General features: G+C 49.4%; 1 protein-coding gene and 1 long non-coding RNA gene across 5 annotated transcripts in view; one reads left to right on the forward strand and one right to left on the reverse strand.

The window, feature by feature from the left end:
- Positions 1-1,960: 1,960 nt before the first annotated feature.
- Positions 1,961-10,404, reverse strand: LOC114011515 (uncharacterized). The gene is made up of 2 exons (XR_003553443.2): positions 10,118-10,404; positions 1,961-7,076 (listed from the first exon to the last, which is right to left on the reverse strand). It is a non-coding gene; the product is annotated as an uncharacterized LOC114011515 (long non-coding RNA).
- A 54-nt stretch (positions 10,405-10,458) lies between these two features.
- Positions 10,459-13,653, forward strand: part of NDRG3 (NDRG family member 3) — a 60,803-nt gene continuing 57,608 nt past the window's right edge. The window contains exon 1 of one of the 4 annotated variants that reach the window (XM_055814069.1): positions 10,459-10,563. The gene's annotated coding sequence lies outside the window, so the exon portion shown is untranslated. The remainder of the gene's footprint in view (positions 10,564-13,653) is intronic. The other 3 variants (XM_055814068.1, XM_055814071.1, XM_055814070.1) reach the window with 3 other exon arrangements.

A 13,653-nucleotide genomic window follows, 5' to 3' on the forward strand; every position in this document is an offset into this window, starting at 1 on the left:
AGCAGCCGGCCGGGCCCCTCGGCGCGATGCGCATGCGCGAACCCACCCTGGAACATAACGCCCCACCCTGGTACACGACCCCGCCGCCAGCAGCGCCGAATAAGTCGCGGGATAAGGCTGCACGCATGCGCATGCCGCCGGCGGTCGCGTCTGGCGCCGGCGTCCTGCCCTTTCTCTTAAAGGGGCCGCGCGCGCCCGCCCGCGCTGTCCAGGCCCGCCCGCGGGCCGCCGCCCCCAGCGTCCGGGTTGCCCCGCGGCTCCCCGCCGCCCTCAGTCCTAGGTAGGCCTTCGCCTGCCCCCTCTCTTCTCTCAGCACTTCTCCCGCCGCTCATCCCGCACCCCCGGGGTTCGGCCCGGCCTCACGGGCTGCTTCACGGGGCCGGGTCTCCGCGCCCCTGCCGCAACGCTGCCCGCGTAGCGAGTGCAGACCATGCCCTTGCCCTGCAGCGAGGCCTCTGTTCTATGGCCCTGTGCACGGGAAGCTGCTGATGGCGAGGGGCAAGACGTTTACAGTAAAGATTTGCTCGGTGCTCTAAATCTGATCTGCCCCAAGGGGAGAGGGAGGCCCTTACAGGACACAACCATGAATCTCTGGTGCCCAATAAAAAAACCAAACAAACAAAATAAAATTAAAAAAAACCCACAAAACAAACAAACAAAAAAACCCAAACCAAAATGCTCTAGAGAGATGAGGCTGCTGTGGCAGTACGTGCAGCAAGGACTGAGAAGGCTGTGTGTAAAGGGAGTTCAGTGCACAAGCAGAGAGGCTCAGAGCCGACAAACACAGTGCAGAGACATGATGCAACTAAAGCCATGCAGAGCTGGCTCATGGATCCACTGTCCCCCAAACCACAGTTTGCTTGCTGAGCCCATCTGCCTCTCGTCCCCTTGCCTGCTGTATCAGGGGTGCAAATGCTCCTTCTGGCCTCCTACATTAAGCTTGACAGCAGCAGAGGAAAAGAACTTGGGGGTTATCTGCAGCAGCCTGTGGTGAGCCACCTTTCTGCTCTTTTCCTTGTGGTTTTCAAAACCACTGAGAATGGCCTCGGGGCTGCCTGCTGCCTGTGCTTCCCCAGATCAGTGCAGTTTGCGCTGCTTGTCTTCTCTGTATCTTAGCACAGTGTTCACACACCTTACCATTGTCATGTTAGCTGTATTCGTGTGTAAAGAAAGTTAAGATCATTGTCCCTTCCTTCCCTGTCCATACAGGGCTCCTTCTCCAAAGCCAAGCCAAAGCGTGCTTGGAGATCAGTGCTCCTGGAGCATGCTGGAAGATCCCCATCCCGTGCCCACATGGATCTGATGGGATACTGCTGAGCATTGAGGGGCCGGTGACCCAACCGACCACAGACCTTAAGGGCACTGGCCTGCCCAGGCTGTGTATGCCATGTGGGGAGCTCCGTTTTCAGGCCCATGCCGGGCTGCCCACCAGGCTGTGCGCAGCCCCTGGCCACAGGATGGGCTTTGCCAGCCGATGGCACTGGAGAAGCTTGCATGCAGCTCCTACACAGCACGTGGCGATGATGCCACCAGCCTGTCCTTGTCTTTATCTTGAAGCAAAGCAGTGTGTTTTCATCAAACAGCATGTTGCCTAACTGCAGAAATTCTGGAGTTGTTTACTTTGTGGAAAACCCTTTAAGACCTTAAAGATCACAATGACAGGGCCATAAGGCTGTCTCTGCTATCCTCTTTTTCCCTCTGATATTCCCTCCAGTAAAGGATATTGTAACTGATTCCTCACAGAACTGGAGTGCCTTTCTTCCAGGGGCTACATGAGCACCTGCACCAGGGCAGCAAGCACAGGCCTGAGGTGGGTAGCAGAGGATGACAGCCATGCAGGCTACAGGGTGGTGGGTTCCGTCGTGGCAGCTACGTGACCTGCTATAGAGATATTTATATATACAAACCTATCTTTACAGAGCTGTGCAAATATGTAAAATACATTATAAAGACACAGATGCACTTTTATATAGTTTATTTGCATAACATAAATATATAAAAAAGTGTATCCATGAGAAGATTGTGTAATAAGAGGTGAACTCAAAGTTTAGCTGCAAACAGAAAAATGAAATAAGAAAAGGCAAGCTCAGGGACCACAGTTTGCAGGTCTGTGGGGCAGTCCTGACCCCATGGGGTGCAGACAACCTGCACATGTCCAGGGCTTGGGGCCAGGCCTGTGGGCTGACCGAGAAGCACCCACTGGCCATGCAAAGGAGAGACCAAGCCTGTGCCTGGCGAGGAGGCTCCCACACATGGCTCCAAGCCACTGTTACTGGGGCAGCCTTTGGTGTTTATGCTGTGCAAAACACCAACATGCCACCCACAGAACTGGAAAGCCAGAACTAAATGCCCAATTCCCAGGAGTACATGTGTGGGGACAATAACCCCAAAGGGATTCCAGGGAAAAACTGTGTGCTGGGGACAAAATTGGGTGGGCCAGGGGATTACAAACAGAAAACTGGGGTGGTATCAGGTAGGCTTTCCCTTTTCCCACATCTGTCGGTTTAGCTTAAAACTGCTTGTAATCACCACTTTGTAGCAGCAGTTTGCACTAGCCTTGTTTTCTTACCCTTTGGCCAATGAGGATCTTACAGTGGGCTTTCAAAACACAAGCCTGGCTGTCCAGGTAGAAGACAGCAGCGCTCAGCAAACAGTCTTCATCCATATTTTGAACAACAGTTCTCAAAGAAAGGACATCATCAGAGAAAGGCCATTGGCATTCAAAGAACAAAAAGAAAAGGTTTGTTTTAAATTTAAGACTTTTTTGAAAGCTAGAGAATGTCATCCACCCACTAATTGGTGCTATTAACTCTGGTCTAATAGTTACATTCTCCAAGAAGCCCCATTGTGGTTTAAATTGTATGCAGCAGTAACTGGGATGGGATATTAATTAAACTCAACTGAGAATGGGGAAGTAAAAATGCAGTTCTCAACTCTCTCTGAAAACCTCCTTTCAAAATTCAAGGCTCACTTTCAAATCTGAGATGGTTTCATCTGGAGTCGCTGGTTTCTCCCTGCCCAGTCACTCGGTACCGAGAGCTGCAGGCAGGGGGGCATCACCCCTTGCACCCCTCCCCAGCGCTCTCATGCTTCCCCCCCCAGCAGCACAGCTGGGGCACCCTGAGTGCTAGCTCCCATCGCCCCTGTGCAGCAGGCAGTGAGCAAGCTGCAGGGGGGCTGAGCCCAGCCAGGAAGAGGGAACTGGGCTCAGCCCTGGCCTCTCTGCTCTCCAGACAGGCACTCTGCTCTGTCTCCTGGGACCCAGATGGACTCCTGCCCTCCCTTGCTGGGGAGCCTCCAGTCTCCCTGCCTTGCCAATGAAGCACTTTCCCATCTATAAAATCATTGTGACTCATCACTATTTTACCATTATTTTTTTTCCCTACTTCTATCAATTACATTCTTTGGTATAGCTTCCATACATTTGCCTGATAGAGACACTAGACTCAATGGCTCGTAGTTCCCCAAGTCCTTTTTAAAAAGTGGAATTGCATTTGCCACATCCCATTCCTCTCATATCAAGGGCATTTTGTTTTATGGTTACATAAGCAGGCAGGTGACTAATTTCTTGTTTAGTCTACAACACAGGAGCAAGTATGATCTAGTGCTAGCAATTTCTTCTTATGAGCAATTTGTCTTAAGATTTTTTCTACTTACTTCAGTTTTAAACAGATTTGTCTGGCTGATTCATTCCTCATAAAGAAAAACCTCAGCCAGGGAATAGCCTGAAGCTATTCTGTAGTAAACAGCAATGCAAAGGCTTTGGCTGGCTTCTGAAAACCTTTCAAATTTTCTCTTGGTATGAACCTCCATGCACTTGGTGAAGAGACAGAGATGGAGGTTGCCTTGACCTTGGACCTCACAGAGAAGCTTGTCATCGCACCTGTGTCCAGCTGCTCTCTTCAGGGTCTGCCTCTCCCCCTCCCCCTGCCCACTCCTGGTGCCCAGCTGGGCAGAAAGCCTAGGAGCACCATCCCACCCTGCATGCCCAGAAAGCAACCACTGCCCACAGCTGCCTGCTTCAGAGTCAGCCCGGAACCCTGTGAGGAACTACTGCCCAGCTTGATAAGACACTGAATTTGTCATGCAGGTGTCCTGTAGACAGGCAAGTGTTGTGCTGCAGCTGAACAGCACACTGATGTCCGAGCTTCAGGAGCTCATATATAAGCTAGAGCTCAGTTTTGTAAACATTTCATCAGTTCCTTATTACACTGCACTGTGTTTTCTTACCGGCTGTCTTCCATCATTCATGTTTTAATTCACTAATTATTTTCCACACGTTGAGCATATTTCCGGTCCAAAGCTCCAGCCAAAACTACTCAGTCTCCAGGACCATGCCTTCAGTTAATTCTATATCCATATTACATCAGTTCACTATATATCATAATGTAGTCATGTAATATATAATTAATATATCATAAATAACATACCTATAATCATGACCATTCATTTATGTACATATACATATACATGTATAGCTTTAATCTGAGTATTTTGGCTACTTCCTCAGCCTGCTCTTCTGTGTCGAGAGAATACCCCAGGTGTCTTGTGAAGATTTTCTTACATCTTTTATTATCATCCTAGTGTTGTTGTCCCACTTAGAGCTTTTTCAGAAAAAATAATGTGAAAACATGCTGCCCATCGGTTACATTCTCACATTTGCCATTACTTCCACTGCACACCTCTAACACACAGATACACTTTCAGTCATGCTTAGCATTCATTGCTATAGTTTCGATTAATACCTCCTAGGAAGTCAAGCACTTGTAATACTAAAAAGTAAATACTAAACAAGTAAATATTTATTGAAGAAAAGGCATGGATTTATAAAAGAAAAAAGAATTTGATGTGGTCTGTTTTCTAAGCTGGAAGATACAGAGCTACCCCTACTTGCACACAGAAAGCAGCACTCCCAGTTGCTGGGTTTTGTGCTGAATATGAGCAGAAGAGTCCTTCAGGTTCAGCGGAGCTTCTGAGCAGGTACATGGTCCTTTCACGCCTGCTCAGTGCCCCTCAACCATGAACCATCTAGCTTATGCAAGGTGGCTTTGTGCCTTGAGAAAACAGAGCGGCTGGCCTCAGTGTTGCCCTTTTTTGCACAGCAAGCAGTGCTGCCCCACTCAGACTTCTCAGTAAATGGTCAGTGCCACAGATGTGTAGTGTGATGTGGGAGGTGTTTTCCAACATGCCTGTGCAGTAAGCAGAGCGCTCCTTTCCATTCCTCCACTTCCCTGAAGGCCCCAGAAAGACACAAGGGAATCGTTGGCTCTAGTACAAAGAAACGAGGTTTGTGCAGAGCAGCTTGGCAACCCTGAGCAACCCCGGAGCATCACATTCCAGTGCTGTGTCTTACAGAGAAGGAGCAGCCTTTTGCAGGAGTTCTTTGAGCAGCCGGCTTGAACCAACGGCTCATTCTGCGGCCAGCATACCATGCAGTGATCTTGCCAGGCTCGAACAGGCCACTGCTTTGGAAACACGTGCCCTTACATCAGGCTCTTGCACAACTTGCCTCACAGATTTGCCATTCTCCGTGTATCTCTGGCTTGCAGTGTAGCACCCTTTTTCATTTCCCATTGGTGACTGGAGATGAGCAGTTATGACTTCTGTAGCCTGGGAAGATGCTTGAAGAGCACAGCCAGCAGGAGAGGCTGTCACAGCCAGGCACGGCAGTGGGCTGCCTCTGCAGGAGAGCTGGATCCAGCTGCTGCTGGGACAGCTCTGCCCTCTGGATCCAGGCAGCTTTGGTCTCCTCATAAAACTGGAAAGGCATGGGAAATCACACCAGCCCAGCAGATCTGGATGAACCCGATGAGGCACATGTATGTATAGATGGCATAGTTATGTTCGTAGCCCACTGTTCCCCTGGCTACTCTAACAGAAAACAGAGGTGCCTGCCAAGGGCCAGCCCCAGGCTGTTCACTGCTGTCCCTCCCTTGTGTCTGATGGAAATGCACCATCCATCACCCAGGACAGGCCCCAATGATTCAAATGAGTAGGAAAAATAATGGAATAGGCTCCCTTTACCTTGCACTGCAGCTGCATATGCTGCATGCTTCTTTTTGTGCTGTCACTAAAGCTATCAGAGGGAGAAATGTTAAGTTTTGAACTACTTGCAGAATCAGACTGCTCACAGCAGCTTTTTAGTTCAATTAGATACTTTGAGGGGGAGTCTGTTTTGCCAAAGCTGGTGGCTCTGGCAGATACCCTCTGTGGAGACAGCTGAATGCAAATATGCAGAGAAGATGCTCTAACGTCTTTGACTGCAAAAAAAAGAAATAGTATTTGGGGAAATCTGATTTGGATTAGGCAGAAAAGAGGTTGACAGGGACAGTCTGAATTCTAGCTGTTGTTTTCCAAATACAACTTTCCTCTGAATGCAAACACTCCAAGTATTTAGTGCACTTAATGTGCATATTTCACAAGCGGTGGATGAGGGTTAAGTTGGCTTAAGACAGTTTTATCACTTTGTAGTGAACATTTATTTTTTCTAGAAAGCTTGAAAAGTAATTAAATTAAAATACAATGCAATTTCAAGACTGCCTTAGTATTTTGAACTACAGCCCTGGGTGGGCAGAGTAGCTGTTTCATTGCTACTGGTCTCCAAGATCAGCTTGTGTACACTGTAGATTTTGGCAAGAAAGAACATACAGCCAAAGATTTGTGAAGGGTTTAGGCTGACATGAGAAGGTTTGCAGTTATACCCTGCTTGTTCTGAAATAAACGACCCGTGTTCTCCTGGTGTGAAGTCAGGTGGCCCACCCAGGACTCATTTGAGAGCTGCCTCATCAGCCCCCCCCAGCACCCAGTTGGTGCCTTAGGCCAAAGCCACACTGTGCCAGGGCACAGGGCACTCACACTGATATGAAACTGAATGACTGCAAAAGCATTGGGGAGCCCCAACGCTGGCTGCCTTACAGTCATAGAGCCCTCTGCTTCCCAGCCCTCACTTATGCCCACAATACGGTTATTACTACATTGGATCCTCAATGCAACAGCATACAGTTCTGTAAGTAATTTTTAGCAGTTCTTTTTATTAGTGTCTTCTCTGAGAAAAACAGGACTGTCTTCTGTGAGGACTGTGGGGGAAAAAAAAAAGACACAGGTCAGCTAAAAACACATGGAAGGAGGTGGTGTTAGCCTAGCTAGGGCAAATGCTGCTGCCTTCTGCAGGTCCTGGACTGCTATGCTGCAGCACATGTACAGATGAAATAAGCTGTATTGACAGCAGCCAGCACAGCATGGGGACCAGCCACACCAGAGAGCCTAAAACCAACATCCTAGGCTGGAAGACTGTTGCAATGATTGTACAGTCTTGTGGCAGGAAATTCCACTCTTTCCACCTCTGTTCAACAGCCAATCTAGTTTACATAATACCTACAAATTTAAGGAGTGCTACTGACTGTTTCTGCATATAGTGCCTGCACAGGTCCACACTTACCCCTCTTCCTTCCCCTCTTGCTCTTGGCAGCCCAAGCAAACACAAAGGTATCATGAAAAGCTTGGGCCTGTGTGAGAAGAGGGGCAGACACCACTAGGCATGCTATTCCTTAAATGCTTTTATATAAAAAAGTATTGATATGAAACAAAAAGAAAAAAATTAATTGCTCAGGATAAGGTTGGTGGGCTATAATTTATTGTATTAATTAATGTATTGAAGGAGTCTGCCCAAGAGACAAGCTTCTTAACAGCCAAGGTCCCATCAGATGCCATGACAAAAGACACAGCTGGAGACAGGCACCCCTACACCACAGCCCAGGGAGGGAGGGCCCAGGGCCAAGCTGCAGCGGGGCTCCCGGGGGCAGCAGTCCCCCCAGGGAGGTTGGTCAGGGCCACTCAAGCCTCTGTTGCTGGTGCACTGAGGTCCATCACAGGACTGTCTTAGCCAACACATTTAGGAGCTGGCTGGTTCCCAGTGAGCACTTACTGCACGCTTCTCACATCTTGAGAGGGATCTGAAAGAAAATCACTGTCCTCATAGGTGAGGTACAGCGGGTACAGCCAGTGCTGACTGCCTGAACTGCTCCGGGATTTGTTGGAGGGCCCCTGGGCTCCCCAGGAGGGAGCTGCACGAGGGGAATCCGCCAGTTCTGGGTGTGTGGAGCAGGGAGTGTGTATCAGACTTCAGGTACTTCCACATGGGTTTGGGAGGTACTGCCAGGGCCCTCCATGCACTAATAGGCCCTAATGGTCCTGACCAGCCTCACATGAGCTTCTACCCACACACACCCTGCTCAGGAGTCTCATTTAATGAGGCTCAGGGGGGCTCTAGTCCCTGCCTGAGCTATGTTATAGGAGAACCATTCTGTAGCTTTGTCTCAGCTATGCATGGCCCAAGCTGATCCTGAGCTGTGGACTGATTTTCCAGCTTGATTGTGTACCCACCTTGTCCCCATGGACCTGCCCAGCAATCACTAGGCTGCAGCTGATGCTGGTTATTTATCACCAGACCTGACTCCAACCTGCAGATTGACTTGGACCTACATTATCACCACAAACGTGCCTCGTGATCTGGACTCTTGACTGAACTTGGCCATCACTTTTGGGTCTGCTCTGCTCAGCTTGCTTGGGTATGATGGGATGGTGCTCTGGCTGGCAAGGCCTCTGCCCTGGCCAGCTGCCCCATCCCTCAGGGACCAGCCAGCCCTCTCTGTTCTCTGGCAGGTACACACTCATCTTGGATCCTGTTTTCTTGTTGACAGTTTCTTAAAAGAAAGGGAAGGTGTCCAAGTTGAACTAGTAAACTTATGGAAGAAATGGTCACCACAGCCCCTGGAATTTCAGTATATAGCCCTGGCAAAGCCAGGCAACAGCGCACTGTAAGTTAACAGGTACGTTGGGAGGGCTGTATCCAATCTGTTGGCAAGATGGAGCACTGCTTGCCTCCAGACTTGAGTGAGCATGTAACATTGCCTAACTCTGTGGTGCTGAACCTAATCTGACTCTCACGAAGACTTGACATTTAATACTGTGACCTACAATGAAGTGGACCACTGGGGTGGGTCGCTCAGATCTGCAGGGTGGTCTCTGAAGACCTGAGACTCAGGCAAGAATGGGGTTCACTCTAGCACCAGGAGCCTGAGAAACAAATGTGCTCCACCTTGCTACCAACACCTGGGAAGCATTATGTGGCTAACAAGGCCAAAGAGCTGGGCTTGTCTGCCTGTTTACAGGGGTGTTATTTACCTAAAATGCCTCCCTGTGTGTTCCCTGTGTTGCCCTTGCTGGGTCTTGGTGGCAGGAAGTCGGACTGCAGCTACTTGCAACTGCATGAGTTGGATGTTTCCCAATTAAGGTGGATTCTTCTAATACCACCTCAAAGAGGGCAACTGCTGGCAAATGAGAAGGCCCTGGACCGATGTAAAGCTAGCTGGACATCAGACAAATTGCGCAGATGTAACAGGTAAGTGGGAAAAGGTGATAGAAGTAGCAACTGGTGCTGAGGTAAGTGGCATGATTTCACAGGCAATTCAGGGGAGTGATGTGGGGAAGGGCTGGAGCTCAGAGATAAGAAGGAGGGGGGAGCACTAGGCACTCAACGGCGCTGCACAGGGCTGGGATGACCGCAGTGGCAGTATGGCCCAGTGCTGGTCTCTTCTACTGGGAATGCATTCGGGAATGGTTTACCTACATACCATCGCAGCTCTGCCTCCCCCTCCTCTGCTGTCTAGTAACGGACTTTTAACGGATCGAGTTAGAAGCAGTATACAGAACCACTGGGTGGCACCAGAAACCAGAATATGCATTTAGTTTGGGCAATACCTTGGTTTTAGATGTTTTGGGCAGGGCCCTACCGAGGTAAGGTGAGAGGCACTGGGGATGTCACGCTATCCTGGGAACCACGTATTTGAATTTGGAGAAGCTGCCTGAGGAGGGGGCGAAGGCGGCAGGGGGCAGAGGATGGCGCACGCCCCCCGCCGTGGCGCAGAGCTCGCTGCCCGTTCGGGACAGCCACCCTCGTGGAGAGCGCGGCTGGGGCTCAGGCAGCAGGTCCCGGGACAGGGTACCCTGGTGCTGTGACCTCGGGGAGGGCTCCGCCAACGTTCACTTCTGCACGCTGCCAGAACCTCCTGGGGGAAAGGAACAAGCAAATTTGCTTGGTCTACCAATTTAATCTTACCTCCGACCAGCACAAGAAGTGCTTCGGGGTGGCTCCGAGGATTGCTGCAGGCACGCTCCCTCAGCTTGCAGTCGGCCTGTCTCTGGCCTTGACGAGCCCCGGGTCGCCGCGCGGCGCTGCCGCCCGACCGCGCTAGCAGAGCTGGCCGAGGAGCTCCCCTCGCTCAGAGCTTTCACGGGACTGCTGAGAGAGCGAGGAGGCGGGGCGGAGCCGGGCCCGGCTGGGGAGCGGCGATGCGTGCGGCGCGGCCGGGCCCAGCCCTTCGGGCGGAAGGCGATGCGCCGAGACCTGCCCCAAGATGGCGCTCGCCGCCCGACCGCCATCTTGTTTGTAGTCCCAGCCCCCGAATGGGCCCCGCGCATGTGCGGGCTCCGCAGCGCAGCGCGCAAGCGCAGAGCGCCCCACATGCCGCGGCAGCCGGAGCTGCTGAGGTACCTGTCGCCCAGGTGAGCCCCGCCGCCGCCCGCGGGCCTGGCCCCGGCTCCGGACACCCCCGGAGCCGCCCCTGCGCGTCTTCCGCGGCTGCTGGGCGTCGCCGTTGAGGCGCTCGGCGGCAGGTGCCGCACGGCGGCTCCGCGGGAGCCGTTGCGGCGGGCGGGCCGGGGTCAGCGGCTCGCTGCGCCCGCGGGCATCGTCTGTCTCGCCGAGCCCTGCGCCCCGCGGCTGCTGCTGCCGCTCCGCGGTCCTGGGGGGCCGGCGGTGAGCGGGAAGGCGGCAGGGGTTCCCCGCGTGGGCCGGAGGGCAATCCCCGGGCGGGTGTCGCTGAGGCGGCCGCAGCCCGCAGGGCCTGGGCGGTCGTTGCCGCCGGCGGCTCCCGCCGAGAGGCCGCTGCTAAGGGAGGGCTCCGCTGCCGTTACGAGACGCCGGAGGAAAGTACGGCTCCCTCACGGAGCCGAATTTAGGAAATAATCCCTCGTCATACCCGGCTTCGTTGGAGAGAAAAAGAGAAACGCTTTGCAACTGCCCCGGTTTTTTTCACTGAAATTTTTATTCATTTAAATAATGGACTGGAGTGCTCTGGGCTTTAATGCTTTCTCTTATCTGTAGCGTTCCTTTCTGGTATTTAGGTCTTGGAATTCTCAGTTGCGTTATTTGCTTTGGACAATGAAAACGGGGTGGTTTTCTTTGATTCGGTACAGTCTTGTCAGTGTGCAAATGGGAAAGGAATAGCTTGTAAATATTTTTTTTTGTTGTTGCCTTGCATCATCATTTTAAGTCAATGTCTGTTTCTTTTTAAAATATTTAAGTCACAGGGAGTAATTCAAAACATAGTAGCAAAGTCAGATGCTTCTACTATCTTAAGAATCATCATTATGAAGTCTGGTGCAGAAAACGCGACATTACAAAACAACTGATGCTGTGTAGTACTGTCACTAGATTCCTGGGCAGTGCTGGGAGTGCTGCTGGCTGGCTTGGCGGCAGTGCCTTGGGGTTTGCTTTGCCAGTTGAGAGCCTGGTGTCTGATCTGTTTTCTGATTCCTGTCAAGTACAAGGAGTCTGGAACCGGGTGTGCATGATCAAGGCCGTGACAGCACAGTCACAGTGTGTGAATCACAGTCAAAGTTTGTAGCAAAACTGGGGCGACTCAGTCACATGTGTGTTTGCTCTGGAGAATAGGAAAGGTCTATTAAGCATCAGGGGGTTGCATCTGGGAAACCCAGAAGAGCTTTTGTCCTTGAATGCTGAGGTGATGAGATGAGGGTTACAAGTGGAGAAGAATCTGCTTCTGCTTGCCGTGTCGGGCACACTCATGAGTCTTCTGTGTTCAGATAGGAGGACTTGGCGGCTCATTACTTCAGCTTCTGCCTTTCTTTTTCTGTAGACACAAGAGGACGACAGTCTTTCAGATCCTGGAGCATGTTAGACTGTGTTTAGCACCAGTGTTTCAGTTTATGTTGAAAAGTAAAAAGGAAATGTAAAGTCTTAAAAGCTGAGTTTAAAATCAGTGTGGAGCTTTTCTAGCACAATTTACTGGACTAGGGGAGCAGAGCTTACCAAATGTGTCTCACTGAACTGAGGCAACACTCCTGAAGAAGCAAGACAATCACTAGGATTCATTTGGATTATTGGCCATTGGACTGGGATTGTGGAGTGGGTTCAGGACTGGCAATGACTGTTCCAATTTCATTTATTATTTGGAATTTTGAAACTTGGCTTGTGTGTGGCACATGAGGCTTCTTGAGTGCAGAAGCTTAGTGTGGGCTATACTTGGCTTGTATTAACATGTTTGCAACTTTAGAAGCTGGAAATTTATAAAATGGAAATTAAACAGCTGCTGGAAGCAGTGTTCTTGGAGACTAATTATATTCCTAGCTACTCATTTTGTGTCTTAAGGTTAAAATAATTGAACAAACCTGTATAATTTATATTTTCTTAATCTCAGATCACCTTCAGAAACCCTCTGGTGATTCTGTTTGCAGCTTGTATTTCACATTCATCACATATGACAGGGTCTTTAATGTTTTTTATTGGAAAGCATAAGTGTACTGGTACATTTAAATTTCAGGGGCTCTATTACGTACAACGTGTATTTTGGTTCCTTAAAGATGTACTAGGAAATTTTCTTAAAGATGCTTCTAGGATAGTTTTCTTAAACATTCCTCTGTTGCATGCTTAAGGTAAACACTATAGCGTAGTAGTAATATACAGATATTTTGGTAAGAAGCTTAAAAAATTACGATCATAATATAGTCTAAGCACAAAAATAATAAAAATTGGAGGAGGCAAATCAGCTTTAAAACTTTTTTCAGGTTCGGTTTTCATATGTAACAGAATAGGGATTTTAAATTTTAATTATTTACTTTTATTCTCACAAATAATAGCTCAGATGGATTGCCACTGCTGTTGCTTCCTGGAAAAAGGAAAGCCAAATACTCAGTGAGTTCTGTTTCCGTAGACAGTGCTGACACCATAATGCTCCATTATCAGGGTCTACCTTGTGTGCATCATCATCTGCCAGCTGTGTTTTGGATATAAGTAACTATGTCTCTACTGCTTGCAGCTCTTAAGCCTAGCATTGGACAGCTGCGCAATACAGGTTAAGAGTATTTGTGTCCATAATTATTATAGCCTGGTTTAATCCACGACAGTTAAAGGAGAACAGAGGAGTGTTTTGCTGTTTCTCTGTGTAATGTTAAAGACTATGTTACTGATACATGTTTTGATGCATCTCAGTGGTCTCATTTTCATATGAATGTGGTTTGGGAAGAATAATAAAATTCTGTTTTGCTTTTCCCTGGGAATTCTTAGTATTCTGGTCAGATCAGGTCAGTTATTAAGCAAAGCAGTAGTAATTTGGTCCTGATATAGGAAGGACTAGGTGACTGTGCCTTCTACTGTGCAAATCAGAATTGATGAGAGATTTCAATAATCTCACTTGGTCTTCACTTCTGTTCTTGTAAATTCTGAATTGCGAATGGGACTTGCTGGATTTTTAATAATGCATACTTATGGATCATTCACCTTTTTCTGTCTGGTCATATCCCCTTGGCTTCTGTGACTGATGTAGCACCATTTAATGTGATAATCAAATTGGT

This window comes from Falco peregrinus, chromosome 9 (assembly GCF_023634155.1).
Source record: "Falco peregrinus isolate bFalPer1 chromosome 9, bFalPer1.pri, whole genome shotgun sequence".
NCBI lineage: Eukaryota > Metazoa > Chordata > Aves > Falconiformes > Falconidae > Falco > Falco peregrinus.